Below are 20,408 nucleotides of genomic sequence, written 5' to 3' on the forward strand. Positions count from 1 at the left end.
CATGAGAGACCCAAAGAGAGGGGCAGAGACACAGGCAGAGGGAGAGGCAGGCTCCATGCAGGGAGCCCAATGCGGGACTCAATCCTGGGACCACAGATCACACCCTGAGCCAGGGGCAGGTGCTCAACCGCTGAGCCATCCAGGCGTCCCGAGATTAAGCTTTTTAGGTAAATTGACCCTTTTATCATTTTGTGATGTCTGCATCTCTACTAGCTTTTTTTGACTGGAAATCTACTTTGTCTGATATTAAGATTGCCACTCTGGCTTTCTTTCTTATCAGTATTTGTGTGGTATGTCTTTTTTCCAGGCTTTTACTTTTAGCATACTTATTTCCTTATATTTGAAGTGAATTTCTTGTAGATAACTTATTGTTGGGTCATATTTTTTAATGCATCCTTTTAATCTCTATCTTTTAATCAGTATAGTTAGATACTCTAGAGTGGATGCAGTTATTGCTGTGTCTGGATAAAGTCTATAATTTTATTGTCTATTTTGACCCTTTTTTGCTTTTACTTTCCTATCTTTTTCGGCATGTTAACATTTTTACTATTCCTATTTAACTGTTGTATATTTGACTATAACATTTTAATGCTATTTTTGTAGATTACTCTAGAGATCACAATGTAGATTCCTAATATTTCTACAGTACAATTAGTAGCGACATTTTATTACTTCAAGTGGGATATAGAAATCTCACTACCAGATACTTTCTTTAGTTTCTTTGCTCTATGTTATAGTTTCTTATAAATTAAGGCTTATATACATTAAAAACCTTGGTCAAGGGATCTCTGAGTGGCTCAGCAGTTTGGCACCTGCTTTCAGCTCAGGCATCATCCTAGAGTCCTGGGATCGAGTCCTGCATCAGGCTCCCTGCAGGGAGCCTGCTTCTCCCTCTGCCTGTGTCTCTACCCCCCCCCCCCGTGTCTCTCATGAATAAATAAATCTTAAACAAAACAAAACCTGGTCAGAAAATATTATCATTATTTTCTTTCAACTGTCAAACATTTTAAAGGTCTCAGAGGAAAAAAAATAATTTATCATATTTAACCAAATACTAACCATTCCTGTTGTTTACTTTATTCCAACTATCCCAGTTTTCTTTCCGTCAGAAGAATTTCCTTTAGTGATTATTTTAGAACAAGTTGATGGTAGATTATATTAATTTTTCTTCATCTGAGAATACTTTTATTCAGCTTCATTCTTGAAGTATGATTTTGCTGGATATAGAATTCTGAGTTGATTTCCTTTTTTTTCTTTTTCTTTTTCCTTTTAGCACCACAAAAGTATTCCACTGCTTCATCCCATCCTTTAAGGTTTCTGATGCGAAATCATTAGTCATTAGGGCTATTGTTCCCCTATAGTGTTGTTTTTCGTTTTTTTTTTTCATTGTCTTCAGTTTTCAGCTGTTGGAATATATTTATAAAAGCACGAATGAGAAGGAGGGGACTCATCCTATTGAAGTTTCATTGAGCTCCTTGAATCTATACATTTATTTCTCTTCATTTTTTCACCGATTATTTATTTATTTATTTATTTATTTATTTATTTATTTATATTGATTGCACAAATATTTTGCCATTTGGTACTAACTTAATCATTTGTGAGGAGCTGTTTATTGAGGGTAAAAGAAAAATATATAATTCATGATTATACTTAGAAAATAAAAACTGCAAAGTTAAAATGGAGAGGCTGCTGGATTAAAGGAATCAAATAACATAAAGTAGATACCAGAGAAGAAATACTGACGTGTGGAATTAAAGAATAGAGTGTATATTTCTGGGAATCAGGATAGAAATAATATAAAACAGTAAGCAATAGCCCTCTGATGATTTTTATCTTCCTTGTAGCTGTCTCCATGTAATAGTAAATGTTCATGACGCTATTTACTTCTGCAAAAGGTGAATCATTCATGCAAATATTTAAAATATTAAATATTAATAAGTTCAGAGATCTGGTACATTTTAAACAAATCTTTTGAGCAGTGTTCCAAGAAATAAAACTTTTTGGAGGCAAATCAATGTTTAGATTGACAATTCCAGTGCATAATTATGTGAAGTGCTAGATGTTCTGCATGTTGCATTATGTAAATACTACCCAGTAATGTTCACTGGGGTTTTCCAGTGTTTGGATATTCAGTATATAGTATTGATCTTTGAAAGAAGAAATGCAAAGAGAATATATGAATATTGATGTGGAATACTCCAACATGAAATTAGAAATTGATCTAAAATGTGAAGTAGAAAAAGAAATACAGATTTTAATAGCAAAATAAAAATCAGGGCAAGTAGACAAAATGTTTATTATTAAAAAAGGAAATGAGCTTATATGAAGCATAATATAACATCCAACTTGCAGATTTTGGATGAGCTCATAAGAGTACACCCAACATCAATGCTCAATGAAAGAAATTTTTCAACATCTGGAAAAGTTGTGAAATAATAATTAAGACCATAGGATGGAACAATTAAGCTTCATATATTTTAAATTTTCATTTGTAAGGATGCTATCTTTTAAGTGTTTAATATCTCTGCTACTATCATTTTATTTTAATTGGCATCCACTAGAGGTTATGTTCCCTTATATAATGTTTTTGCTATCAAATATCTCCTTGTCTGGCAGAGTTTATTTTACATACTATTTAAACATGTAATTTTCTCATAATATATTTGTTTATAGCAATAACATGTATGTTTTATATTAAACTTTTTACAAAATCTCCCATGAAATATTTAATATAATCCTGTCATAAAAAGGATTCAGTGTTTATTTTGTAGCTGTTCATTATATTTAAAACACACTTTTAAAATGCTATGAAAATATGGAATAGTTTATAAAAGTAATAATTTATGATTTCAGAAGTCCCTGAGAATTCTTGAGAATTGAAATTTCTCATTATCCAATTTCAAAGTTTAATGTATTTTAGGAATTTGGAATCATTAGGTAGGTCTTTGGGATTCCTATAGAATCCTAAGGACTTTGGCTGCCTGAGTGGCTCAGTGGGTTGAGCATCTGACTTTGGCTCAGGTCATGATCCCCGGGTCCTGGAGTCAAGCTCCGCATTGGGCTCCCCACTCGGTGGCAGCCAGCTTCTCCCTCTCCCTCTGCTGCTCCCCCTGCCTGAGCACTTACTCTCTCTTGCTCTCTCTCTCTCTCTGTCAAATAAATAATTTTTTTTTTTAAGTAGAATCCTAAAGACTTCAAGTAATATAAAAATATTTGAGCCAGGTGCTCTAAGAACCTTGCATATTTCAGATTTGTGGTCCTTTTTTTTATTTTGCTTTTTGTTTCTTCTCGTGCATGTATGTGTTTTTTTCTTTCTCTCTCTCTCTCTCTCTCTTTTGATTTGTAGTCTTAATTCTAATTTTATCTGCATGTTCTATGAGGAAGTACTCCACCTCTAAATATGGTTTTATTTATATGTTGGAAGGCCTCATCATTAATTCAGGGCAGCTTTTCCTTTTGTGGCTTTTAAAGTTTGTTTCTGCTGAGTGTTAGAATTTCAAAGGTGAGAGACTATTTATTTACATTATGGCCTGTTTGTCTAACAGAATTGTGACAGTGGTAATGTCTGTTGAGCCTTTAGAAATTCTAAAAAGAAAAAAAAAAAAAAACCCTCTTTTTGATAGGTGAGCAGTGGGAAATCTTGCCTTGATTTCTGCTTTTCTGAACTTATTTATTCTTTGAGTTTTTATGAACTATCAGGAAAACCTACTTTCTATGAAAAGAGGTTTGAGAGCATAAGTTCATATAAAATTCCAAGGTAGGCATATGAGAATCCAGGAAACAAATGAAATAAAGTGTGCTTAAGATTTTGGTAAAACTTTGCTTCTATTTAATAACTTGATGAATGGATCTCTTCTCTAATTAGTCTGGCCTCTGGAATGGGTTCTGAGTATGAACTCCCTGCAGAGAAATACTACCTCCAATGCAAAAAATGGAGAGAGAAGTGGAATCTAGTTTTTGTCTTTCACAGTCCAATTTTTTCTTTTCGCTGCAGTTTGTTTCCTACCCTCTAAGCAGAAGGAAATTTTACACAGAGAAATTAGAGAGAAAGAAAAGAGCCAATTCTCTGCTCATTTGTGTATGAAGAATATCTAAATGGAGATGATATCAATCTAATGATAAGTTCCTTTTTTTTTTTTTTTTTAGTACCTTATCTATTTAAGATCCTGATTTCTGTTCTTTTGGATATATATCCAGAAATGGGATTGCTGGCCTATAGGGTAGTTTTTAATCTTTTGAAGATGCTTTATACTGATTTCCATAGCAGCTACATCATCTTATATTTCTGTCAACAGTATACAAGGGTTCTTATTTTTTCATATCCTTGGCAGCTCTGTTTTGTTTTGTTTTGTTTTGTTTTTAGTAGCCATCTAAAAGGTTTAAGATAGTATCTCATTGTGGTTTTGATTTGTATTTCCCTGATGATTAGTAATGTTGAGTATCTTTTCCTATACATTTCTACATTATCATTTATATGTTGTTTTTGGACTGCCGTATTCATTGAAGTATTATTCACAATAGCCAAGAAATAGAAACAATCTAAATATCCACCTACGAGTGAACTGGAAAAAGGAAACGTGAGATATGTATACACGTACATACACAGTAGAATATTATTCAGCTTTAAAACATAAGAAATTATACAACCTGCAGCCACATGGATGAACCTAGAGGACATTATGTTAAGTGAAATAAGCCAGTCAAAGGACGGGGACTACATGATCCTATGTGTATGGTGTAGCTGAAATAGTCAAATTCACAGAAGTGTAGAATGATGGTTGTGAGACACTGTGGGGAGAGGAGAAATAAAGAATTGTTCAGTTTTGGTTATGCAAGATGAATAAGCTACAGAGATCTGAAGCAAAACATTGTATCTCTAATTAACAATAACATCGAGAGTCGATCTCATGTTAAATATTCTTACCATAATAAAAAACAGAGGAGACCTAAGAGAGAAAAGAGACGTGCTTGAGTGTCAGGATGCACTATTTGAGCGTCTTGAAAGTAGGAGTACTTGAGGTATTTTGGGGGTGTAATGGAAGAAGAGAGAAGAAATACAATTTTACCAAATAACACTGTAGCATGTAAAATAGTTACTCTTGGATGTACTTAGAGATACTTAATGACATTTAAATAAAAAAACTTCTGATTATTATTTAGCATAATTGTATTTGACTGGTATAGGCTAGGACCCATAAAATCTGTCTGCTTCTGTAAGGATTACATGAATTTGGTATCACACTCAAATGCCTCCTCTTCTCCAGAAAAGTACAAATAGACCTAAATTTCTTCTTTGTAATTTTACCAATGTAGTCTCTACTAATGCTTTGAAACTTGTATTAGTATCACCCCAAGAAGCTTTTTTTCCTGTTATCCCCTCATACTCGTGAGCTATTCTTTCTATGTGCATCTTCATTTAAGTCTTAACTTTTAGCAAAACATTCAATTGTACATTTTCAAAATTAGTGATTTCCACTGTTTCATACTTATTTCTGATTCTCAGAGTTAGCTCCCAACAAGGCTGGAATGGATACAACCCCCCCCCCCAGAATATTTTAAATAAATAGAGAAATAGATAAACTATGTAAGATAGTTAAAGACACCTGGCATGAATATTCTAGCTCAGTATTTATTTTTAGGCAGAAGAGTATAATGTGGAAGAAATAATACCACTTTGAGACTTGAAATGGGAAATATACTGGTGCAAATAAGGAAATTGTCTCTTCTAAATTGAATTTTAGCCTCAATGAATTTTAGCCTCAATGAATTAAAATGAGTCTCAAATAGTTGAGAACTGGTCCAGTGGGTTAAAGTTTGGAAACTGGTTTGGTACAAGAGAAGTCCTCAGCATGAAGGCGGGGACCGAAGCAACAGAATATTTAGTAGGGGTCTGGCCACTCATCAGGCTGTTCAAAGCACAACTAGCCATATTTTTTTCATACATTTTTGGTGTGACCTATATCCATCAAGACCTTTCTTTACTTCTTGAACATCCACACTCTTTATCCTACTGTGGATATTATCTCACACTTTACAAACAACTCTTTAATAATTTGCCACAGGCATTTCTTCTCCCCTCCCTACTGATGCATCCATTGTTAAATACCATACTTCACATATATATTTTCACTTGTCCTTCATATCTTACCTCAGTTATTTTTCATACACAGAACTAAAGCAGCGGTTACTAAAATAGAACTTTGTTGTTGCATATATAATTCTTTACCTTGATAGTAATTGCCAGTATACTTAAATAATTTCTTTTTTTTAAAAAGATTTTATTTATTTATTCATGAGAGACTCAGAGAGAGAGAGGCAGAGACACAGGCAGAGGGAGAAGCAGGCTCCCTGTGAGGATCCTGATGTAGGACTTGATCCCAGGACCCCGGATCATGACCTGAGCTGAAGGCAGATGCTCAACTGCTGAGCCACTCAGGCATCCCTACACTTAAATAATTTATATAAAAACTTCCTTTTAACAGTATCAAATTAGACAAAAAAATTCTTTTAAATTCAATTTTTACAGATAAAAGTATATTTATAAATGGTAAAATATAAAGATAATAAGATCTGTTTACTTACCGGTTTAAGTGCAACAAGCTGTTTTGTCTTAAAAAGAAAAAGGAAGAGAGGAAAACAAAGTGTGTATTCTTATTGTTTCCCACTGGTTTTATTTACTTAATTTCATACATTTTATATTTTCATCCTTGGTGTTTACTGTAACTGAACAAAATACTTGATGCATTTTAGTAAAAACAATTATATAAAAGTGCTTCCTAAAATTGACAGCCTGATGTCACATTTCTCAAACTGTTGCTGGGTATGTTATTAAAAATACCACGTGAGTTAAAAAACAAAAAGTTTGGAAAATGTTGATTACACAAAGTTAAATGGACATTTACTGGTGAGATTTTTTCTGAAAACATTGGCTCGCAAGAACCCTAAAGAAAGATATCTAGATACTACTTATGAAACCATTTTTACTATGTGTGCTATTTTGTTTTTCATTTTTAAAAAGATTTACTTTTATTCACTTATTTTTTTTATAGATTTTATTTGAGAGAGAGTGAGTGAAAGAGAGCATGAGCTGGAGGGGCAGAGAGAGAGGAAGAAGCAGGCTTTCCAGCGAGCCAGGAGTGTGATGTGGGGCTCGATCCCAGAGTTCTGGGATCAAGACCTGAGCTGAAGGCAGATGCTTAACTGACTGAGCCACCCAGGCATCCCTGTTTTTAATTTCTTTGTTTCCCCTGTTTTTAATTTCTAGTGTTGCATACTTATGGGTTTCATGTAGAATTTTTAATTTTTTCAAGTTAATTGAAAAGTGAGACAATGCATAAGCTGTATGTTCTCATTAAATGGCAACAAACTGGCATCTTTGCATTCTCTCAGAATGGAGATTTCTCTGTAGTTTAAACATAAAACAATAGCATAAAACCTGACTCATTGCATGGTATCCATAGCATAGCCATGCAAAATTCAAAGGAAACTGTCCTCTATCATACTCTTTATCTAAAACACTAGATCCATCTGTTGCACACAACCTCATCTCTCACATTAATGATTTTTTTTTTGTTTTTTAATTGTATTTTTAATGTATGATTGTTTCAGTTTTAAAGTTTTATAGTGAGTATGAGGGTTTTATGTCTAAAATAATGTTTGTATGTATTTAAATAATTTTATAGTGTTTTAAATCAACTCTCAGTATGTGTGATTTTTTTTTTTCCTCTGTATAGTTCTATTATTCAAGTCTTAGAAACCTTGCCACATGATGGACATCATCTAAAGTTGCATTTGTTAAATGATGTTTAGGTTTCATAACTATTAGTATGAAATATCATTTGTATTTATTGAAATTCATGTCAGGAATAAAAATAAAAATTAATAACTGCAATCCCCCAATGAAGTAGTCCCTGAGAAACTTCTATACATCAAAAGAAAAGCCTCACTAGATATCATGAAGTTTCTTAGGAATAGAAGTGTGATGTTACCACAGAACAAGTATAGATTTTAGCACTTTCTGATTGAGTGTTACTGTGCTTGAAATCATTCCTCTGTGAATTTCTAAATTATAATAGAATATACTTAATATATTCTAAAATATTGTTCTGGACTTACATATGTCCAGAGACCTACAAGCTGCATACAAGTGGGGATAGACAGACACTAAGGACAGGTGAAGTAGAGATACCTACCTTGTCGCTCACTTATTTCGTGATACTGGGCAGTCAGACACTAAAAATGTGAATAAGAGAATGTCTTCAAAAGACTTCTTTGAGATTGCATAACATGATATAGTTACTGGCACACCTGGATGGTTCAGTTGGTTCAATGTCTGCCCTCAGCTCAGGTCATGATCCCAGGCACCCTGGGATTGAGTCCCACATCTGGCTCCTTGCTCAGTGGGGAGCCTGCTTCTCCCTCTGTCTCCCTCTCTCCCTCCGCTTGTGCTAGCTCACTCGCTTGCTCTCTCTCTTTCTCTCTGACAAATAAATTAAGCAAAACCTTAAAATGATGTAGTTGCTGAGTGTTCATTTTTTTCCTCTAAGTAGTCCTTATGTAACTGTAATAGTTAAAAGAAGGAAATAGACCATCTTATATATTCATTCTATGGACTTCAATCCCAAATCTCTCTTGTCTAAGATCATTTAATAATTCACTTCAAGGAAGCAATGTACAAGCTCTAAGTTTTACCTAAGGATAACTTAAGAGGAAAAAACTTTAGGAGACTATGTCGCCTCATGTATTTATGACATAAATGTACTTTTCCAGTCCAAATGTCTTTTTAAAGAATGTGGTATTCAAATAAATAATAACACAATTCACATACGGTGCCCATTGGAAAGGTTGTGGGTGAACATTCAAGAGAAAATTTCTTTCAGGGTAGTGCTCAAGTGAGTTCATTGTCCTTGATATAGTGGCCCTCCCATTTGAACGTAGCTTTCTCTAAACTGAGAACAATCCTCACTTGTATTTTCTAAGATTTCTTATTCTATGTAACATAGTGTTTGTAAAATGTACAAAATAGGGATAAAATTATTGAGAGTTACGTATCAGTTATTTAGTCTTACACATTTTATTTATCTATATCTTTTTTTTCCACTGGAATTAATTCATACATTCATCTACCATGCCAACCAGCATTCTAGAGATGAAAGGATATTGAGACTCTTGGATGTTTTCACTTTTCTGATGAGTTTTTATGGCTACAAATCAATAGATCCTCAGTTGTTTATGATATTGTTACCATTCTGATTCCTTTTCTTTTCTTTCTTTCTTTTTCTTTTTTTTCTTTTTTCTTTTCTTTCTTTTTTTTTTTTGAGAGAGAGAGAGAATGGGCAAGGGAAGGAGGGGGCAGAGGGAGATGGAGAAAGAAAATTGTAAGCAGGCCCCACACCCAGTGTGTAGCCCAGTGCAGGGTTCCATCACACAACCCTGAGACCATGACCTGAAAATCAAGAGTCAGACACTCAACTGAGGCATCCAGGCACCCTCTTGATTCCTTTCTTTTATGTGAGGGAGGAAAAGTAGCAGGAGCTTGCTCTAGTGGCTTGTCATTTTAAATACCAACATTGTTTTATCACCAGAAGAAATGACAGGAGAAAGGTATTCTTATGTTAATTTTATAGTTGAGATAATGGACACTTTTAAGTTAAGGGAAAGTTACTAATTCTGCAGTAATTAAGTTGCAGCTTCATATATATTTGATGCTCCCAGCCTTGGTCTTTTTTTTTTTTTTTTTTTTTTTTTTTTAATTTTTATTTATTTATGATAGTCACAGAGAGAGAGAGAGAGAGGCAGAGACACAGGCAGAGGGAGAAGCAGGCCCCATGCACCGGGAGCCTGATGTGGGATTCGATCCTGGGTCTCCAGGATCGCGCCCTGGGCCAAAGGCAGGCGCCAAACCGCTGCGCCACCCAGGGATCCCCAGCCTTGGTCTTTTTAAAAAACAGGCTGCTGTCTACTCTGATCTTATCACAAATGTCATCTCTCAGTTTCTTCTCTGTTCTGGAAATTCAAATGTAAAGCTGCTTTACTAAAAATCGTCTCACTTTGTTTAAAAAAAAAAAGCCTTTTAATTGATACTTCTTATAATTCTGTTTTCTTCTTCTTTTGACTTAACACAAGGCCTTCAAATTGCAGGCAAACCTTATAAATGTGACCATGTCCTTGTTGGTTGATTTCTGTCTGTGGATGATATTCTCTGTCTGTGAATGATTAAAAATTTTGATCTAAATAAGTGTGACCTGTTCAAAGCTGTTCTCCTGAGGACACAAGTTTTTCTCTAGAGCTTCTGAGCTCCTGAGGAGACTCTGCCAGAGGCTGAGCTGTACAAAAATGTAGCATACAGTGAGTGGCAAACCTGAAGGCAGAGAGAAAACAGACATAAGCTAGGAAGAGTCTAGGTGATGGTGGCAGGAAGGGAAAATTTCAAGCACACACTTAGAAATTTGCAAACTTAGGAGATTTGACATTCTGAATTATTCCGCAAACATGCCTTAAACTTTCAGCATTTCAAACATATGCAAGAGAAAGAAAGATTAAAAGTCAGGGAGTGAAACTACCAATTCCTAGGTACTAAGCATGTGACAAGCACTGCAGTAGATAGAGCCTGTATCTTACATTCTACTAGTATATTGAATGGATACCTGTTTTGATGATTAATATTCTTATATCAACTTGCCTGGGACATGGAGTGCCCAGACATGTGGTCACATGTTATCTGTTATCCAGTATTGTCATGAAGGGTGTTTCTGGATTAAATTCATATTTGAATTGGTGAATTAAATGAAGCAGGTTGTTCTCTCTAAAGTAGGTGGGCCTCATCCAACCAGTTGAAGGCCTTAATAGGATAAACAGGCTGACCCTTACAGATGCATAAAGGGGAACTCTCCTGGCCTTGTTGTCTTCAATCTGGGACCTCAGTTTTTTCTGCTTTCAACTCAAACTGGAACATTAGTTCTTCATGTGTCTGGAGCTTGCTGGTCTTTGGAGTAGAACTTACGTCATCAGCTTTCCCTGGGTCTACAATTTGCTGATTGCAAATCTTGGGACTTTTACCAGCTTTCATAATCACATAAGCCAATTCCTTGAATTGAATGAATGTTCTGTTTCTTTGGATAATCCTGACTAAAATATATATATATATATATACATATACACACACACACACACACACATATACATATACATAATTTTACGCATATACATATATACACACATATATGCATATATGTATACACATATGTTGATGTGCTGTAGACTGGCAGTTTCATTGGGTCTGAGATAATTCATTTTCTCATTCATTCTTCCCTCATTTTCTTTATCAACTTGCCCCAACAGTTCTGAGATGTAGAGACCTCAAAAAGAACATTTTTCTTGAGAAACATCATACCATATAAATTTTTGCCCTTGCCAATTCTCTCCTCACTCCTAATCAATCAGAAATATATTTTGGGAGATTGATTACTTGCTATTTTTATCCATTGCTGTTGATCAGTTTTCCAAATGAGTCATTTCTTGCCATGTTCATGATTTCGTCACATCCAAACGTCATTTGCTATATTGACTTGATATTTTAGTATTTTTAACATATTTCATGTAAGTGCCATACTAAGGAGGTTTGAGTATATTGGTGTTTTACATGGAACTAGTAATATCATTTTCCATAAAGACGAGATGAAAATAAATCCTATAGAAGAATTCTATTAAATTCTAGTAAGACCTCATTGTTCTCAAAGCTGTGAACCTGAGGCGGTTTTTTCTTTTTTTTTTTTCATTGTTTCAAGTGGAAATTAGCGAATATTAGAAAACTAAAACTTTCTCCTTGATGGAAAGATAATTCAAAAAGAAGAAACTTAGTTGAATCAGTGTTAAAGAATTATACTTTTTACTACTCCTAAATTACCTGTAGTAACACTAGGACTTGCTTAGTGCACTTTGAGGAATGTTATTAAACATTTCCAACTTTATTAGTAAATTATAACTTGTGACCACTATATTCCTGGGTTCATGCCTCCCTTTCTCCTGTCAACATTTCTACATCAGAGATGTTTCCTCGGGCAAATCTTATATTGCTATAAGCCATTCCATGGCTCAAGAAGTTAAGTACGCTATTGAAATATTATAATCACCTGGAAACGTTTTTGAAATGTCACTACTTGAACTCTTTCCTGATGTAATGAAACCATCTCTAAGTTAGAATCTACAAAACTGTATTTTTAAAAGCAGCCTCCATCTTCGTCAAGTCAGTAACTGATCTGGACGGAAGCAAGTAACCTAAATTTGATAACCTAGGATCTGTTGCTCCCAGGGTCCATCAATGAGCAAGAGGTATCAACCAAGTGGAACTAACAGTAGGAAGTTAAGTTCAGAGATCATGAAAATGTGCCATTAAAGAACCACGAGGAATGTCAGAAGCCGAACAGAACTCTTGAGAGCTGCAGTCAATAAATTAAAGAGAGAGCAGCTTCCTGCTTTGTGTTTTCAGAGTAAAACATGATTCTGGGTGAAATAGGTAGAATGGAACATTTCACGCACAATATAGGCAGAATAAACTTTTGGTTTATTAGAATGGCTCAATATGGTATTCACTCACTCTACCGTTTCTTGGCTTTCACTGTGTCCCAAGATAGAGATCTAGGATATAGAGATAAAATGGATGTAGGGCTTCCCCTGAGAAACTTGTAGTCAAGTAGGAATGACCTAAGAGTGAACACTCATGGCCATATAGCAGTAGCTGAATGATCACATGATCTGTGGGACTAAGCCTGATGTACAGGTAGAGGGTCAGGCCTAATGACATCTCTGGCTTTTCTGTCTCTGTAATCTCAAGAACCACTGCTGAATTGCTTGCAGAGTATACTGAAAATGAGCGAGTGTGTGTGTACACATGTGTACATGGAAAGAAATCACATGTATTCTTCACATAGCTTTCAACAAGCCCCCATTCCTCCTTTTATAGCAAAGAGAAGAATGCATTTGGACATGGAAAAGGAAATGCCTTTCCCCCCTCCATTCTGTTTTTGTTACAATCATGACTCTTAGTTACTTTATTTCTAGGAAAATGGAGTAACTTAGCTTTGCTTGGCTCTGACTATTCTTTCTTATTATTTGCAGTGAATGGAGTAATTTCCAGTTAGTGTGTTAGGGATCGATTGCAATTTCAGGGTCCCAGCCTCTACCATTCTTGTTACCTTGCATTGAGCCTAAGGCAAAATTGTGAAGAAGGTAAAAGTGTCGATGTCCTCTCTCCTTTTCTTCCTGGGTCTCTGCAGCCCCATTTCCTTGAGTCAGACACTTAAGTCTGTGCTCCCTGGCACATTTCCAAAGGACCACATTTCAATTATGAACTTTTGATTGTACCTTTTTTTTTATTGTACCTTTTTAAATGGATATTCATTGATACTATAGGACTAGCTATGTGCAAACTAGAAACCACAGAGAAAGGTAGCCTTTTGCCCTCCAAAAGTTTATTGTTACACAACAGTGCAATCGGGAGAAATCGTTGCAAACAGTTAGAGGGGTAAAATGTCCTAGGATGCCAAAGGAGGAAGGTGATCTCTAACTGATGGGGACATAGGATTTACTGCTTTACCTAAGTGATGCCAGTTGGAAAGAACAAGTGAAACCAAGGTTTGAAGAGAAACAACAGGTGATATATAGAAAGCTTATGGTTAATGGATCACATGATGTGGAGTATTTGATGGGGGAAAAGGAATTATAAACAGGTATGGATGGTTAAAAATAAATCACTAGATGATTCCAAGATAAGCTTTTTCCTTAACATGAAACACTTGAAGAAAATTAAACATTCTGATAAGGTTATAGACAGGACAAGTCATGTATAGAAAAATAGAGCCTTTCTGAAGTAATAGTGAATGTAAGTTGTCTGACTATAAAACGACATAAAATTGCTTACATGATTTTTTTTTTCCTTTTGTGTAAATGCACAGTGCCCTGGCTAGAGGCTTTTAGCTAAATAAGAACTTGATTTGATATGTTTGTGAGAGAGTAATGAAGATAAGATGAAAGTAACAAGTAGAATCCAAATATGAAAAGCCTTGAATGCTGAATAGAAATAGAACATTTGGAAGCAGCCCATTAGGGGTATGCTGCATGCTACTCTATTTTATTCATTTATTTTTAAATTTGTATTATATTTTTATTACAAAGAAAAAATGCGGCAACTATAGGAAATTTAAAATCATAGAAAATAAGAGAATATGAAAGTCATCCATATTCCATCACTCAGAGATAGTAATCACATAATTCATACATTTCCTCCCAGTTAACCATGGATAATACACCTCCATTACATACATGCATGTTTTGAGTCAGAATCCTACTGAATATATTTCTGTGTCCTTTTTTTTACTGTGACTTAGTTTTAAAGGGATTCATACCTTGTTGCATTAACTAGTCCTTAAAAACAGAACTTCCTGAACAACGCTAAGTTATAAGGGGACTAGCAGTTATCCTTTGGTGTCTGACTGATACACCTTTCCATTGCTCTACAGTGTATTTTTAATGAGATGCAGACGGATAGATTTATTTTACTTTCGTTTTGCTTCTGCACTTGAATAAGAGAGGCCTACTAGTTGGAGTCGGCCAACCATCCCAGTAGATGGGCTGCCCATGGATTTCCACAGCTGGAAGTAGATTGTAAATAGCAATGAGCCCACTTCTAGTACAGCTCCCGTTTGGATCTACTTTAGCCTTACCCTGAACGTCAGGTGTTCAGACCATCTGGAAGATGGAATGCCTGACAACAATGGCCTCATGCATGTATGCCTACCAGAGGCCTTCCTGTCGTTCCTCTATACCCTGCCCCCGTAGCTTCTACGTACTAGCCAGTGGCTTTCTGCATCTTCTAGTCTGGGAGTAGAAATAGCAATTGAGAGATCCTGATGTGGATGAGAAAGGAAGAACCTTCAGGCTGTCTTGGCTGAAAAATCATATGCAGCGGCAGAAGGTGATTGAAGAGTTGATAAATGTGTCATTTCTAAACCAAGATAGGAAACATCAGTAAAGAGATCGAGGAATCCCCAAACGTACATACAGACTGGTAGATTTCTGTGATTTGTTGCATAGCAAATATGAGCTGCAGTTTCTCAGTCTGGTTCTAGTTCTTGTCATTTCAGGCCTAACATTTTCTGGCAATAAGAAGCATAATGTTCAGTATAGTTAGGGATTTTTTTCCTTGCGGAATTGGCTTAACATCTATAATATATAACTATGACCCTCTGTAATGGAGTCAGCTTTTGCATATGAGTATTTCAGGGATTCCTTCCAATCTGAACCTCTCTTTTTCTTGCTGCCCCCCTCACTCTGCCATGAAAAATGTCCTATATTTCTGGAATTAGCTGCAGACCTTTTCTTTGTATTTGGTGTTCTTGTCCATTTAAATCACTTTGACACTGATATTTTATAAGATAATCTCTTTGGTTTTTCTGACCGTACATTAATCCATGTATACTGTGAGACCTAAGTTACATATACATTTACCCAGTTTCCAGAACCATCTCTCAGAGTTCTTTGGTTGCCCGGAAGAGAGTTTGGAATTTCTACAGGTTTCTAATTATTTCAGTAGGAAATTGGGAGAGGCTGAGCCAGCAAGTCTTGGTTGCTCAGATGGCATTTAAAACTGGAAATAATTCCAATGAAGTTTCTGAGGAGAAGAATGAATGATACTATACTTAAAGATAATAAAAACTTGGCTGTAGTATATGGAAGGCTTTAACAAGGAGCTGAATTTGGGATCCCTGGGTGGCGCAGCGGTTTAGCGCCTGCCTTTGGCCCAGGGCGTGATCCTGGAGACCCGGGATTGAATCCCACATCGGGCTCCCGGTGCATGGAGCCTGCTTCTCCCTCGGCCTGTGTCTCTGCCTCTCTCTCTCTGTGTGACTATCATAAATAAATAAAAATAAAAAAAAACAAACAAACAAGGAGCTGAATTTGAGAAAATCATTTTATAAAATCACTATAATACTTTAAACCAGAGGAATAAAAGCCTAAAATAGGGTAGAGTTTGTGACAACAGAAAAACTAACATTATTTGTCTCTCGACTCAAAGCCAGACCGAAAAGAAAAAAAACAATCTGTAGTGTTTGGATGACTTGAAAAAGCCAATGGTGGGCAGTTTAGTTTAATATGCTGAACTTCAGTTTTTTTTTTCCACTCTTTTGGGGAAAAGATATAAACATTAAAAATATTGCCTACACCAATAAAATTATGATTATTAAGTAAACTAATCATATTGGAAAGATTCTGATACACAGTAGGTATGAGATAAATATTAGCCCTCTTACCATTTTTTATAATTATTTATATTCAACTGGTTCTGTTTGGCTATTTTTGGGTTTATCTATCCACTGAGTTAAAACAAATCTTTCTGTTGTCTTAATTTTATGAAGCTGGATAAATAGTTATTACTATCTTGCTTTGTTTCTTTGTCCCTGCATCCCAAATAAATGATGAACATCACTATCTCTGGGACCCCTGGGTATTATCTCCAGTTTTCAGAATTGTGCGTCTTCCCCATGTATGTTTTCAAGCTGATATGTTTCACTACGATAACTCAATGTGAGCTGCAGAATTTGTATCATTGTATCACTGAGGCTTCCTATCATTTGCCATGGCTGAAACAACCTGACATGAAATATAACACTATAACATGTCAGGTGGAAAATTTAAACATTGCTTTTTCCCAAAGAAGAATAGAATCTTTATATTTTAAACCACACTATTTCAACAGGGGGGAAAAGTTATGATACAGTATTGATTCTTCTAGGGAGCTGAGTTAGCGAAAATCCCTTTCTACTTAAGGATTGTTCATTTCCCTCTTTTGACACCAGAACAATTCTAAACAAGCTGTTTCATGGCTAACTAAAGTCTTTTTAAAAATATCCCAGGAAAACATTCTAATAAGTACTGAACCAGTAAGACTACTGTTTGTAAGTCTCTTCTTAATTCCTGCTCTCGCATTTTCCTGGTGAAGTCTAAGCAATCAGGGCGCTACAGTCATTTACAATTTACAAGTCCCTCTCCTTCCTATGTGACCTAGAGAAAAACAGAGTTAAAAGTAGAGTGTTTTGAAGCAAGTAACGGCTAATTTTGCAAGAAATCTGAGTTGTAGATGGTGTATCAATTTCTCTGAAGCAATCAGTCTCCGGTAATTAGCATGATGTAAAGAGAAGGTATACTTGCAACTACCATCTTTTCTCTCTTTCTCCTTTTTTTCCCCTTTTATATATACCTCTTTATTACTTCTCTCTCTCTCTCTCACTCTGTCTCTCAGTAAGATACTGAAAGTATCTTTCCTGCTACCTTGGTTCAATCAGAAAACAGACTTTGGTTCTTTTTAATAAAAGTAATTTATAAATGCACACTTGAGGTTTCTGAGAGCTGATTTTTCCTGTACGTGCTGTCACTCTTTTTTTATATTGGTGATCTTTTCTTGATCATAGGAGCTACTGGAGGTGAATAAAGCAACGGACAATCATAAAATGATGAGGGGGATGATGATAGAAAATATGATATACCGATAGTTAACTTATGATTATTTATTATGGAATACATTGGAAACAATGTAAAATATTTTACACGAACTGGGAGTGCTGGGCCAGTGGGAAACACAATTTTATGTGGTACGTACATTTAATGTTTGCATTTCCTCATAAGGAGATTGAGGATAATATGAATAAAATCATTCCCCTGGATTACTGTTTATTAGTAACAGAACCAAAATGCAGACCTTTTTTATTCTGATTTGTGCCTACCCCACATACTCTACTGGCTGGAAGATGGACTTACACCAATAATGTAGGATTTGGAGTATTAGCCAAATTCTGATTATTGGTGACAGGTCCAGGGGGCTTCTAAACATAGGCATCGCTGTTTCTTAGTGATTCTGCTTTTATAAAGTAATGTATGCTCTTGTAATTATTTGGATTATTGAATGTTTGGATTTTGAAATGCCTGGATTCCAAAGGCCGAGCCTGCTGAACTAAAACACTGTGATTAATTGGCATAGGTAGGTTAATATGCAACTTAAAACAATTATAATAGCATCACAGAAGAATGAATAAGGAGATGAACTTTCAGTAGCACCCTTTATGTGACTTTCACTAGTTCATTTTGCCTTTATTTCTTCCTCAAACATGTTTATACTGTCATTCTCACAGACCTGTTATAAGGCCTATAAAGTGGTTTGTGTGGTACTTATAAAAAAATAAACATTCCACAGATGTCTTTTATCTATTTTCCTTTATCTGTGGAGAATTGGTCTTAGACACTCTGGGGAAACTGACAGACAGTAGATCTTCAACAATAAAAAGTGGCACAACCAATACTATTATTGATAATTCATCCTAGATTTAGGGATTTCACCCTTCTCAATTTAAGAACATCAAAGGCTTTTCCAAAGTGGCGGATGTTGTTATCCTTCCTGCTATCTCTTAAGAGGTTAGAACGAGATCATATTTGAGGCCCTTCTTGAGAATCTACTTTGCTCTTAAGACTGTATATGTATGTGGGCCACCTGGGTGGCTCAGTGCTTGAGTGTCTGCCTTTGGATCAGGTCATGATACTGGGGTCCTGGGGTCGAGTCCCACGTCAGGCTCCCGGCATGGAGCCTGCTTCTCCCTCTGCCTGTGTCTCTGCCTCTCTCTCTGTCTCTCTCATGATAAATACATAAAATCATTAAAAAAAAAAAAAAGACTACGTGTATATATGTGTAATGCCTTGTTTGAGGTGATTACATTTTTGCACTCTGGTGGGATGTTCCAACAGCCTCTTCTGTGTTTTAATTATTGCTTTGCATTTTCTCAATTCTTGAAATTATAAAATATAGTTTGGGTGGTGCCCAATAGTAAATCAATTACAGAAATGATAGGATTTAAATATAGCTTTGTGCTGATGCTATTCCTAGTCCCTGGAGTACGTTGTCCACTTGGAGAAGAATATTACATTATCCTCCAAAAGGCAGTTCACATACCCCCACCCTCCCAGGGCATTTCTTGACTCTTTCCATCAATATAAAAATATGTAGTACCTTGTCTCTGTAATGGAAATAACCCTGGATATTGATAAACATTCATTGGACACCTTATGTTTAAGGCGTTGGCCGCCTCTTTTAGTATACTTCATTCCATTAATCCATATATGAATCTCACATTAAAAACACCATTGCTATCTCTGTTTCACTGATGAGGAAATGAAGGCTTAAAATATCATATAGTTTTCCCAAGGTTACAAAGCCTAGTCTTGGGTTCTCTTCAGAGAAGATGGATGTGCTTTGCCCAGTTGATGCATAAACTAGGCTCATTCTGGAATATTAATGGAGTCAATTAATCTTTTTATTATAACCTCCCCAATTCTCTGGAAATGCTTCTCAAAGACAGAATATTAATAAATAATTAAAATGCAATATACTGAATAATTAAACCCACAAAGGCCTGATTTATCTTTAATGCTTTTAATGATATTTTTAAAAAGGGAAAGTTTTGATAACATATGTTTGGGGCAGCATATGAAGAGATGAACAAGCTGTTCCTTCTTATTGTTTATTCTTAGAGGCTGTTGGTGGGGAAGCAAAATGCCAAGGACAGTGATACTGTTGGTATAACTGCTGAGTGCATGTGTTTTGTAGTATATTATTTTTTCTTTCTCTGCTTTTATTTTTGTTCCCCGTTCAAAAGTCCCCATTTTCTCAGTTGTGCATTTTTTTTAAAGAAAAACATTTTAATTTTGAGGTGTGTGTGTGTGTGTGTGTGTGTATCTATAGCATTTACTAGATCAGTACCTTCAAAGTCCTTCATCACCAGTTTCAAAGGAAGTGAAATCATGGCACCCTTACTGTATAGCATGAATCTCTCTCTAAAGAATTATCACGCAAAACTAAAAAGAACACGAAACTAAAAGAAATGAGCTATCAGCCCGTGAAAAGACGTGAAGGGAACTTAAAGGAATATAACTAAGTGGAAGAAGCTAATCTGTATGATTCCCACTATATGACATGCTGGAAAAGACAAAACTTGGGAAAGAGTAAGAAGATCAGTGGGATACCGGGGTAGCGAGGTGAGGAGGGATGAATAGGTAAGAGCACAGAGTTAAGGTAGTAGAACTATTCTCTATATTACAGTGGTAGGTATATGTCATGATACATTTGTGCAAACTGTAGAACATACGATATAATGAGAGGGCCCTAATGTAAACTGTGGACTTGGAATTAGTTGCAATATGTCAAGATGGGTTAATCACTTGTAACAAACCTACTTCTGTGGTGGGGGACGTTGACAATGGGGGAAGGTTTGCATGAGTGGAGGTAAGAGGTATATGGAAAATCTCTACCTTCCTCTCATTTTTGTGTGTGAATCTAAAACTGCTCTTAAAAATAAAATATTGGG

Source organism: Canis lupus, chromosome 5, assembly GCF_011100685.1.
Source record: "Canis lupus familiaris isolate Mischka breed German Shepherd chromosome 5, alternate assembly UU_Cfam_GSD_1.0, whole genome shotgun sequence".
NCBI lineage: Eukaryota > Metazoa > Chordata > Mammalia > Carnivora > Canidae > Canis > Canis lupus.